The following is a 12,659-nucleotide window of genomic DNA, read 5'->3' as shown; positions in this document are numbered from 1 at the left end:
CAAATGTCTTTTAAAGCAATCTATTCAAATACTCATTATGATGTTTTTGAATCATTCTGCTGACGTTTATCATAATAATGGTTTTTCTAATATGGTACTAAACTGTGTTCTAGGGATACACTTTATTTAGATATAACAAATGAATTTGTGAACATATTCATTTGTTCTCTTTGTATTTCTTTTATCTAGGACTCTAAGTGAGTTGTCTGAACAAGCTTTACTTTTAGCAATCAGCTTGGCAGTATTTAGGCTCAAGATGACAGGTGCCTCAAGAATACTGTGATTCCGGATGAAAGAGTATTATTATTAACAATAACATCACATCACTATGGGGTTTGAAGGCTAGAAGATCTGTTAGACAGTACTTAGTATCCATGTGAACTCTGTTAGGCAGTACTTAGTACCCATGTGAACTCTGTTAGACAGTACTTAGTACCCATGTGAACTCTTTACTAGCAGTTGAGGAAACCAAAGCCCCAAGATGTTAATGACTTGCCCAAGAATCCACAGATGGTTGGTGGGATAAAATAGAATAAAAACATACAAAAATGTGTTCTAGGCTGGGTGCAGTGGCTTATGCCTGTAATATCAACACTTTGGGAAGCTGAGACGGGTGGATCACTTGAGGCCAGGAGTTTGAGATCAGCTTGGGCAACAGAGTGAGATCCTTTCTCTACAAAAAATTTAAAATTAGCCAGGCATGATGGTGCGTGCTTGTATTCCTAGTTACTCAGGTAGCTGAGATGGGAGGATTATTTGAGCCTAGAAGTTTGAGGTTGCAGTGAGCTGTGATTACACCATTGCATTCCAGCCTAGGTGACAGAGTGAGACCCTGTCTCTAAAACAAATGAAAAATTTTAAAAAGTATTTTACATCTTTAGTAGAAATGGCAATATTTAAATCTGGTACTATCATTTGCTCCAGTTTTGCATTTTGAGCATAATTTCTAAACAGAAATAAACAAAAAAAATTAAAGGATTATAAAGTGGGTCTTACGAGGAAATGTAAAAGGATCTGGGTTCTTTTATGGGAAAAAGATTGAAAGGACTTAATATCATTTTTAATGCAGAAAAAGATTTCTTAATGAAAAGAATGTCTGAAAATCTGTTTTATAAAAGTTCGTGGAGGAAGTGCTGGTGATAATGGTTGCCTGAGATCCCCGGGCAACGCAGCAACCACCTTCGACCTGTGCAGCCTCTCCCTGTGCAGAGGTTGGGCGGAGGAGGGTGGCATGTGCATGGCGGAGGAGGTCTGGCAGCAATAATGCATTTAAGTTTTTTCTCATTAATCTACTACTTTGCTTATTTTAATGCTATCTAGCGTCCTTATTAGGGTTGCTTCCATGTCAATGTGGAATTTATTTCACCTAGTAAGAGGTTAGTTATTTTTAAATAACAGTGTCTCTACAATTTAGCCGAATATACAAAATAGAGAACTCTGAATGCTCTAGTTGGTAATAACAGGAGAATAGTGGTAATGATAAGATAGAGTTACCTGGGAACCCCAAATATTTATGAGCTGAAGAAAATTGTTCAGATTTCCTTTGTTCAGACCTCTGTTGAGCAAACCCCTGTGAAGTCAAGGATATCCCACCATTGAGGACTTAGCAAAGTAATATTTTGCTACTGCTTGTTTGCATGTCTGTCTTGCCCTCCTGTACACGATGTCTTTCAAAGCAGTACCATGTTTTGTTCTTTTGGTGCCAAGCATGGTGTCTTGTACATGTGTCTTGTACATAGCTGGCCTGTGTTAAATATCTGTTGAAGAAATAAACAAATGACTGGATTCTGGGCTGTCTTAGCCCATTGGGTATAACAAAATATCATAGATTAGGTCAGTTACAAACAACAGAAATTTATTTTTCCCAGTTCTGGTGGAGGAGAAGTCCAAAATCAAGGCACTGACTGATTCAGTGTCTGGTGAGGGCCCTCTTTCCAGTTCATAAACGTTCTTGTTGCTATAACTTCACAGGGTAGAAGGGAAAAGTGAGCTATCTGGGTATTACCTGATCACCTCCCAAAGGTCTCTCTAGCCCCTTCCAAAGGTTGTTGATGTGGAAGCAACTTCCTAATTCCATTACATGTTAGGTTCCAATGTACAAATTCGGGGGGGGAACACAAACATTCAATCTATTGCATGTGCTAAAATGAATCTTTTGCTTAAGAAAGAAAGAATTAATGCTCCGAGAGACCCTCAAGCTTAAAGCATTAACAGTATCAAAATGAAAAGTGGAGCTAGGATTTTCAGAGTCACTTCTTCAAAGTCCTACCTCATTCTAAACTCCAGCCATAATGGAGTTTCCTCATCATGCCACACTTTCACCTCCATGCTCTCTCTGGCTAGGATGCCTTGGTCCCCACACTTCACCCAGCTAATTCCTATCTTCCCTTCATGACTCAGCTCAGGGCCACCTCTTCTTTGGAGACCTTCTCTGACCTTCTTAGATGGCCCTGTCTCTGCAGCACACATCTTGACAGCACATGGTACCCAGGACTGTTGAGTGACTTGTCTGTGCCCAACACTAGTCTATACTTTCCTTGAGGTCAGGGAGCATGTCTTAACCATATTTGCACTCCCCAGTGCTTATTTAGCACAATGCCTGGTACAGAGAAGATGCTCAATAAATGCTTCTTGATTAAATCAGTGAATATTTCACAGTTTTCCACTGAGGCTTAGCACATGTGTTGTACATTGTAAGTGGTCAATAAATGTTTGAGGAACTGAGTGAGCCTCCTCCAGATGAAATGTGGGGAATGGTAGAGTGCAACTGGTTGGAAATGCAGGCTCTAGAGTCCTGGCTCTATCACTTAACTAGTTGTGTGACTTGAGGCAGTTACCTACCCTCTCTAAACCTCAGTTTCTAGTCTGCAAAAATGGGGGGTTTTGAGAGGATTGGCTATAAAGTACTTAGCACAGAATCTGGTACTCAGCAAGTGCTTGATAAATGTGAGCTATTATTATTGCTCTGGGGGCTCTAGGCTTGGGTTTTGCCTGTCACCCCATTATCCTTCTAACCTCCAGGGCTGGTGTGATGGTGTACTCAGCAGTTGTTTCTGGCATCCCACCTTGCCAAGGAGGATGCCAAAGAGAAATTGTACTCTCGTGGTCTTTGCATTTCAGCTGGCTCATTCAGTGTCTGCCTTCTTAATAGTATTCTTTACTCAAGTATTCTTTACTCTGCGGGCTCAGTGGGACACTTCAGGATTTATCATTAATAATTATGAGTTCCTTGGAACCCTGCAAGCTGTTGAGATGCTACAGAAGCAGATTTAAAATCCAGCCTTCTTACAAGAAATAATCAAACATGTTTTAGACCCCATTGGCTTTCAAGACCTTTATGAAATATATATGTTAAATACTGACCCAGATATGTTATTTATGTTTGTTAGATTCATGTAATATACAAGTTAAAATCTGAGAAAAACCACCATGCAGTGAAAGCATGGAGATGAAACAGCAGTAATGAAGTATGAGAAAAACCACCATGCAATGAAAGCATGGAGATGAAACAGCAGTAATGAAGTATGAGAAAAACCACCATGCAATGAAAGCATGGAGATGAAACAGCAGTAATGAAGTATGAGAAAAACCACCATGCAATGAAAGCATGGAGATGAAACAGCAGTAATGAAGTATGAGAAAAACCACCATGCAATGAAAGCATGGAGATGAAACAGCAGTAATGAAGTATGAGAAAAACCACCATGCAATGAAAGCATGGAGATGAAACAGCAGTAATGAAGTATGAGAAAAACCACCATGCAATGAAAGCATGGAGATGAAACAGCAGTAATGAAGTATGTAATCTCTCGTTTCTGTTCCTTACATTTATTTTACTTCCAAATTTCAACTTGGAAAACTTGTGTATTCTTTAAAGATAGATGTGCCCTGCTTAAGCCCACATTCCTACCTAAGATGTTAACAAAGTAACTAATTAAGTCATAAATTATAACACAGAACATGCTCCTTCACCCTCCTGTTTCCTGCAGTATCAGGGGATCATACTGCCACCATGAAGGTTACCTGGGTTACTAGGAACAAAGGACACTAAATACAACAACCAGCGGCCCTTTAAATCTGTGCAGAGCCCTAGGCCAAATCTCTGACGCTAATCTGTGGGACTCCTAAGTCCAAAGGATAAATAATTCTGCTGTCACCTGCTGCCAGCAGAGAAAGGAAGCAAGAAACCTAAAGCCTCTTCCTTTCTGGGATCTGCGATAATGACGATTAATGTGCTGTGTGAACCACAGTAGGCAAGTCTCCAGAAGGGGTGCTGAAGATGCCAACTGCATCCATCGCAAGGGGGGTATTTATCTACGGGGAAGACAGCCATCGGAAGCTTTCTGCCAGAGCTCGCCCAGAACAAGGGACCCCTGCCACACAGTGCTCCTTCCTGTTCAACCGCTGGTTCCTCTCATGCTGGATCACCCCAGACCCACAAAGATCAAAGAGCACGTGACAGGTTCTGGCCACAAAACTGTGGGCCTGGGGAGCAGGATTAAGAAACATGATTTTTACAGAGCAGCAACCCAGCATGTTGTCTTTTGTGCCTGCTGTGGTGTGTTTCTGCCCAGACCTCCCAAGACTATGAAAGCAGGCCCATCTCAAACATAACAGCTGGAATAATAACCCGCTTCCAATACTGTTTATTTTACCTCTTTTCTATTCAGACTGATGGCAGTTTGCTGTCCTGCCTATCTAAAACTCCCCTCAGCCTAGAGATTGTTTAAGCATTCCTGACATTTTAATTGCATCAACCTTAGCTCTTGTTACCTTAATAGCTCCTTTATCTTCCCTGGAGAGCTCTCTCAATTCCATCTGCATATTTTTTTCACATATTCTCTCTTCAGGTTTTTTATTAATCCAAACTTGCTTTAATATGAATTTTTAATTAATCAGAGTTCGCCTTCAAATACTATTATACTGGCCGGGTGCGACGGCTCATGCCTGTAATCCCGCACTTTGGGAGGCCAAGGCGGGTGGATCACTTGAGGTCAGGAATTTGAGACCAGCCTGATCAACATGGGTGAAACCCTATCTCTTCTAAAAATACAAATTAGCTGGGCGTGGTGGCGCATGCCTGTAATCCCAGCTACTTGGGAGGCTGAGGCAAGAGAATCACTTGAACCCGAGAGGCGGAGGTTGCAGTGAGATGATGTCATGCCATTGCATACAGCCTGGGCAACAAAAGCGAAACTCCATCTAAAAAAAAAAATACTATTATACTGCTTCACCTGTAGTGTAAGGACCTTACAATGTAAGTCATCACATTGCAGAGATTATCAATATGCACATATAAGAAGAATGAAAAACATTAAATGTTATTCAAATGGGTATTCAAGACTTGGGATAAAATTTTCATAACACCCTACATGGATTTTTAAAGTGCTGTGTCTCAAACAGCTTACATGGAAGTGAGGTTGATGCATTCTGGAAAACTGAGAGAACTTAAAGAGTGGCTTTTATGATGACATATACCCTGATGTTAGAGATGCATATAAGAAATTTGAATAAAATTGTCCCATGATGTTTAGAAAAAAACATTCATAATAAAACAACATGAAAAGTGCTATCAAGGAAGTATTTACAGGTTGCTATAGGAACACGAAGGAGAAAAGTTTCATAAAGATTGTGATATTCAAGTTAAGGCTTAAAGAGTCAGTGGGCATTCTCCTAGGGGAAAAGGCATGCAAAGGTATACTGGGATGCTAACAGCACAAGAAGAAAAATTAAATAAAAGAAAGAAACAAGGCATGTAAAGGAACATCTCTTAAAGCACAGAAGTATGGAACTATATCACCCACTTAGGGAACCATTAATATTTCTATACAGTCAGAAGATAACATGATAGAGTAGCCCTAAGTGTCACGCTAAGAGATCCCCATTTTACTCAAGAGATAACAAGAAAGCACTAAAGGATTTTTTTTTGTATGTCTTGATTTTCCTTTTAAGATCAACTGAAGTCAATTTTTTGGGGGTAATTAAATATGATCTTTTTTATTATTATTATACTTTAAGTTTTAGGGTACATGTGCACAACGTGCAGGTTTGTTACATATATATATATATATACATGTGCCATGTTGGTGTGCTGCACCCATTAATTCATCATTTAGCATTAGGTATATCTCCTAATGCTGTCCCTCCCCCCTCCCCTGACCCCACAACAGTCCCCGGAGTGTGATATTCCCCTTCCTGTGTCCATGTGTTCTCATTGTTCAATTCCCACCTATGAGTGAGAACATGTGGTATTTGGTTTTTTGTCCTTGTGATAGTTTACTGAGAATGATGGAGCAGTTGAGTGACATGATCATACACATTGCCCATGAAGCATGTGGAGATTGGTTGGAAAGGACTAGGCTAGAAAAAGGGAAAGCAGTGAGTTATTGTAGTAATGTCGGCAAGAAAAGATGGCATGGGAGGGAGGAAGAGACTAAATCAAAACAGTGGCAGCAGGACTAATGAGGAGGGGCTGACCTGAAGAGACATCAAGAGGTTGGGGTGCTGAGAACTTGGGCCTAAGTGAGAGAGGGTGGTCTGGCATGACTGAGGTTTTTGACATAAGCATCTTAGGAGATGGTGTAGACATTTACTGAGGTAAGGGACATAGGAAAGAAGCAGGTTTGGGGATGGGAAGAAACTATAAATTCAGTCTTGGATAAACCGTGTTAAACTAAATTGTAGAGAGGACCCCACTGACAGGGAGTCTGGTATATGTGTTTGGAGCTCCCATAAAGAGTATGACAAGAGTCAAGAGAGAAACCAAGAAAGACAACACAGAATCTGAGGGGAGAAAGAGCCCACAAAAGATGGGAGAGGAGCTGCTTCCTACTTCTGGGGCAAATTATTATTATATTTATTTAAGTATTCAAGTAGAGTCATATAATTGCTTATTTCAGCTTTAGTACAGACCAGTGTTATTTAATGGTGTCACTTAATGATTAAAGTGAGACTTCTATATTTCCTTTCTTTTCTTTGAGACAGAGTTTCACTCTATTGCCCAGGCTGGAGTGCAGTGGCACCATCTTGGCTCACTGCAGCCTCAACCTTCAGACTCAAGCGATCCTCTCACCTCAGCCTCCCAAGGAGCCACCATGATCAGCTAATTTTTTTTATCTTTTTGTAGACAGGAGGTCTCACTATGCTGCCCAGCTGGTCTCAAACTCCTGAACTCAAGTGATCCTCTCACCTCATCTTCCCAAAGTGTTGGGATGACAGGCGTGAGCCACTGTGCCTGGCCAGACTTCTGTATTTCTTATTTCATCCGTATCCCTTTTACTTTGGCTGACATCGTGCAACCTCTCAGTAAATATAACATCAAAATATTAATGGTTCTTTTTGAAAATCAAAGAGAAAAAAAATCAAAGAGAAGACCCATAGAAATAGTTACATGCACTACTCACGAAGTCAGTAATGACAAAAAAAAGTAAGATAGGTTTTTGTTTTTGTTTTTGTTTTTTGGCATTGAGTGCACTGAAGTGCTCACTTTTTGGCTTGGTTTTGCACCACTGTAGACCTAGTGGGCGCATTTTCTCTAATCTCTGGCAAGCAAACACCATCAGAGTCTGCTTCGACCTACTTGCCTCCTCTCTGGATTTGCACTCAGGGAGAATGATGGAGAGAGGGATGGAGCCTGAACTCTGTGGCTGCAGACTTTAAATCAAATTACTGTCATGTTCCCTAATTACTGTTCAATGTCTGGAGTCTCAAGTGACATAAACCAGTGGTGTCCTCTTGGAGTTTTCACGCACAACCAGGAGTCTGAAGCTGTGCTGAATGTGTTCAACACTGCAGTATAAATTTTACTGCTGTGTTTTGCATAAGAAACTGTTAAACATTTTAAAAATATCAGCATTAGCTACTACACCAATCTCTAATAACGAGGTCTTGATAGTTTACAATACATTTGTGCCTTCATTCTCTCAGTTAAGCATCACAGCGGCCTAGGGAAATAAATATTAACATGATTTATTCACTCCCACAGATGAGAAAACAGGGGTTCAGATGTTCAGTCATTAGGTTACACACGTAGCAAGTGACAGGGTGAAGAGTCAGTCGCAGGCTTCCAAATTCCAGACCATGATCCTTTGCACTACACTATCTCCCATATGCAACCAACGCTTTGAATCTATTTGATTATCACAGCGTCTCTGAAGAGCTGCATTCTATTGTGTGGCTGTAGGAGCACAGGGCTGAGTGCAGCACTAAGATGATTCAGTTTCCCCGCTCTACAAGTGACATATTGCAAATACTCCTAGACAGGGGACCTAGGAAGACCTGCAGAATAGCTGAAGATCCAGTCCATCAAAACATTTGTAACCTATAGATTGTAAAAAGAAAATCTCTTGGCACATTTAACAAAGCCCAAGGAGAAGGTAGGAGATGGGGCATGGAGCATCAGCACCTAGGGAAGCACAGCTCTGAGGCTGTTCTCATTTCCACTTGATACTGTTTCTTTTAGGCCTGGGATGGCAGATCCCCAGCATGCATGCCCTGATGTCCTTTTCCTGCATTTACTGCAGAATGTGACACTCTTTCTGATAGAACTCAAATTGTTCACCTGCCTCAACACAGCACGTAAATGGGCTACTGATCAAGTTTGGCATGCCAGATAAAATTATTTTGTAATTCCTGCTTTAGGCTGATGATCTGCACTACTCTGTGTTACCTCCAAGTATCATGAGTGTAAGGTCTGAACTGGCTTGACTCAATTAAAACACTCTTCAGCTCAGTGACTTGGCCAAGTATCTTCAAGTGTCTCTAGCCTGTTTCCTCATTTATAAAGTGAAACTAATAATACCCTATAGTACAGCGTTATTGAGAGGACCAAATGAGATAATATGAGTCACTTAGCTCATTGCCAGGCATGTAATAAGCATAGAATAAATGGTGACCTTGTTACTGAGGGTACATAGGCCCATGTCAAAAGGAAAATAATTAATTTTAAGAGTTTGGTAAGAATGCATTTACTAATATAACTAAAATGGACAAATCAGAAAATCAGATAAATGTAGTGAATATTTAACTGATTTTTCAATAACTTCGTTTTTTTTTGAGACAGGGTCTCACTCTGTTGCCCAGGCTGGAGAGTAGTGGTGAGATCATAGCTCACTGTAACCTTGAACTCCTGGGCTCAAGCAACATTCTGCCTTGGTCTCCTGAGTAGCTAGAACTACAAATAGGTGCCACCACATCTGGCTAAATTTTTACATTTTGTGTAGGGATAGGGTCTCATTGTGCTTCTCAGGTTGGTCTCGCACTACTGGCCTGATGTGATCTTTCCACCTCAGCCTCAATGACAACTTTTAAGTTTTTCTACTATATACTCTTTCTTTAAAACAAAGTCGTACTTTTAGAAAAAGAGACCCAGGAATATAAAACATATTTGGAAGGGGTATTACTAAACCTGACCTTTGGGCTTCCTTCTCTTGGTTCTTAAAAAAAAAAAAAAAAAAAAAGCATTACCTCAATTGGCATAAAAGGACTGAACTGAAATGCAATGAGAACTTCAATCTGAAGGAAATTCTATTTGGGAGGATTTCATGATAACTACTTGGAGAATTAATTGGACACTTTACTATCAAGCAAGGTAAAAGAGAAAGAGTAAAAGCAAGCCCAAGGGCATTTTGCTTGGCCAAGAGAACAAAAAAACCCACTTTGAACTATTATGAGATAGTACTAAAAATGGTGCAAATAAGAGGCTAAAACTAAATTCTATATTTTTGGTACATGCCTCAGTAAAGAAGCTGAGATACCAATCTAATTTCAGGTGAGTTCTTACAGACTCTGAGCTAGAATTAATTCCATTGGGAAATGACAGTGTTCTAAATGAAAATCTCAGAAATGACACATTTACTCTATATATGTATTTTATGGGCTGAAAGGCATACATATAGTTTCTTGGGCAATTTTTGATGTTAGGATAATATTTTAAGTAGGCTTTTCTGATATTACAGTGTAATGCTTAAGATTTAGCAGTAATTTAAAAAATGAAGAATATGGTAACTTCAAAAGCAAAAGTAAATTTACAATTTACTTCAGGGAGTACACAGTTAAATTTTGAATAATGATCTCACAATTAGATGACTATCTGTTAGGGACATCTATTCAATCATATGTTTTTTGTTTTTTTCTTTTTTTGAGATGGAGTCTTGCTCTGCCTCCCCAGCTGGAGTGCAATGGCACGATCTCGGCTCACTGCAACCTCCACCTCCCGGGTTCAAGCGATTGTTCTGCCTCAGCCTCCCGAGTAGCTGGAATTACAAACTCCTGCCACCATGCCTGGCTAATTTTTGCATTTTTAGTAGAGGCAGGGTTTCACCATGTTGGCCAGGCTGGTCTCGACTCCTGACCTCAAGTGATCCACCCGCCTCGGCCTCAGCCTCCCAAAGTGCTGGGATTACAGGCATGAGCAACTGCACCTGGCCTCAATCATATGTTAATTCATATATTCACTCACTACCTCAGCAAATATTACTGTATTACTATTAATATATGTAAGCAATTGGGATTATAGTAATAGATAACACGGAATCCTCCTCAAGGAATTTACAGTTAGAGCATTGGGAGGACAAATTATTGAATAAAAGGTTACACTAAATGGCATCTAAGACTCTCATCTTTGAAGTCTATGCCTCGAATGTAAAATATTTTTTAAAATGAGGGTGCCCATGCTGGCAAGGATGTTGTGAAGTGGGAACTTCCTACACAACTGGTGGGAGTATAAATGGTTGCAAGCTTATTCTGGAAAGTAATTTTGCAATATGTATCAAGAGGATAAAAAAGAATCGGAAATTTCCTTCTTAGACACAATTCCAAAAAAATAATTAAAAATGTGGACATAAAGAAAGCAGAGACGCTTGTCACATTTTTATAATGGTTAAAAACTTGGAAAAATAACATCAAAGAATAAAAGAATGGTGAAACAAATGACATAGATCCCTATAATAGAATACAAGGTGGCCACTGAAGTGGTGTTTATGTGGGATTTGTCACTGGTCAATGCTCACGTTAAAATTCTAAGAACAAATATTTGGCACTCACTCATATATACAAGATGCTTTCATCTCATATGTACACACACACACACACACACACACACATTTTATTTAGAAAGAACACCAAAATGTTTGAAAATTGTGACATTCAGGTGGCTACAAGACTTCCCAAAGTCTCTTTTACCCAATACTACTTTTTGCATGAGTAATTTTGAGTCCTTATATATCCAAAGTGATTTGGTAGATACTTTTCCTTGATCAAAGAAAACACAAGGTTTAGAAGCTCATTAGGAAACATTGATATTTTGACACTGTAAGTTAAATGTATTAAGAATGACTAAGAGTCATACTTATTTTTCAGAATATTAAACATAGAGATTTAACCACAAGCCTAGTTTGTTGAAGATGCCTCTTCTTTTAATTCCCTGGAGTGTTGAAATGTAATAACTGTTTTTCCATTAAAAAGGTGAGAGTGGTGTGTGGGAAGTCTTTGGATGTCTAAATTTTGGTGTTCAAGGGCTCATAAAAGTTATTATCATGATTGGGTTAATGGTTGCATTTTCATAACTTACTGTGAAAGAGAAAATGGCATCCATTTCTATTTGTTGTGCAATTTTTGCTGTTAGATTTTCACTAAGCACTTTTCTAAAATTCACTGTAACATTTCCAAGGAGTCTTTTTGTTGTTTTAAATCTAGTGTTATTATTCAAAGCCTGGTAAGTGACAGTGATTAAAAATGTATGGAAAGTATGTGGTATTATTTGAAGTGGTTTATCAAAGATAAGGACATGCTAACAGCACATGTTGCATTAGTAAGGATGGGGGAAAAGATTGATAAACAAAATCAGAAGCAGATAAAAGAAACCCAAAGGTTCAGATGAACTCACACCTTCATGGGGAAGTGCAAGTCTTTCTACTGATCACTTCTGAGAGGGTCAAGCAGTTTGGTAGGACCAATAAAGTCACCTAATTCTGTTACTTCCTTCCCTCTTCCTTCTCCCATGATGGATCTTTCCAAGGAGTGTTAATAAGTATCAGAACTTAATAACTATTAATTTATTTTCCCTCCATTATTCTTCAGTCTGCATACTATCTAGGGAATAGTGAAATCATAGAGACTTCCATTTATTAAATGCCAAGCTCCTTATCTTTTTAAGTCCTTCTCATAACCTGTAAAGGAGGAGTTATTCATTTCTGTCTGTAAAGAAGCAAGCTGACCCAGATGGACAGTAAATTGCTCCAGTGTCAGTTGAGTCAGAGGTCAGCACTTACATCTTCCCAACTTGGAAGCCTACATTCTTTGCACTGTACTCTCAAGTGAATGATTAAATGCCTGTGGGGTGGGTGACCATGAGAAAAAAAAATTAACCAGATTAAGGTACTCAAGATAGGGAAGGACTTACCAGCATGCCTGACAGTGCCATTGGGTTGAAACCCCCTTTCCAAATAGCACCACCAGTGCTGTAAAGTACTCTTTCCACCTGGAGATCTCCTGGCTTCAGGGAAAATTATAATATTGAGTCCCTTCCTCCTCTTGCATAGCAAATAGATAGACTAGATAACCAGCTCCTGGACAGTGTGGGACTGTTCCTTTAAATAACCCCTATAAATATATCCTTGGAAGACTCCAAATGGTGCCAAGAAGGGGTCCTGGTCATGTGA

General features: G+C 39.5%; 1 protein-coding gene across 2 annotated transcripts in view; it reads right to left on the bottom strand.

The window, feature by feature from the left end:
* AK5 (adenylate kinase 5) overlaps window positions 1–12,659 on the bottom strand; it is a 283,050-nt gene that overhangs the window by 183,473 nt on the left and 86,918 nt on the right. The window lies entirely within an intron of this gene.

Source organism: Symphalangus syndactylus, chromosome 12, assembly GCF_028878055.3.
Source record: "Symphalangus syndactylus isolate Jambi chromosome 12, NHGRI_mSymSyn1-v2.1_pri, whole genome shotgun sequence".
NCBI lineage: Eukaryota > Metazoa > Chordata > Mammalia > Primates > Hylobatidae > Symphalangus > Symphalangus syndactylus.
Note: the sequence above shows the minus strand (reverse complement) of the source record. Positions and strands in the feature narration are given on the sequence as shown.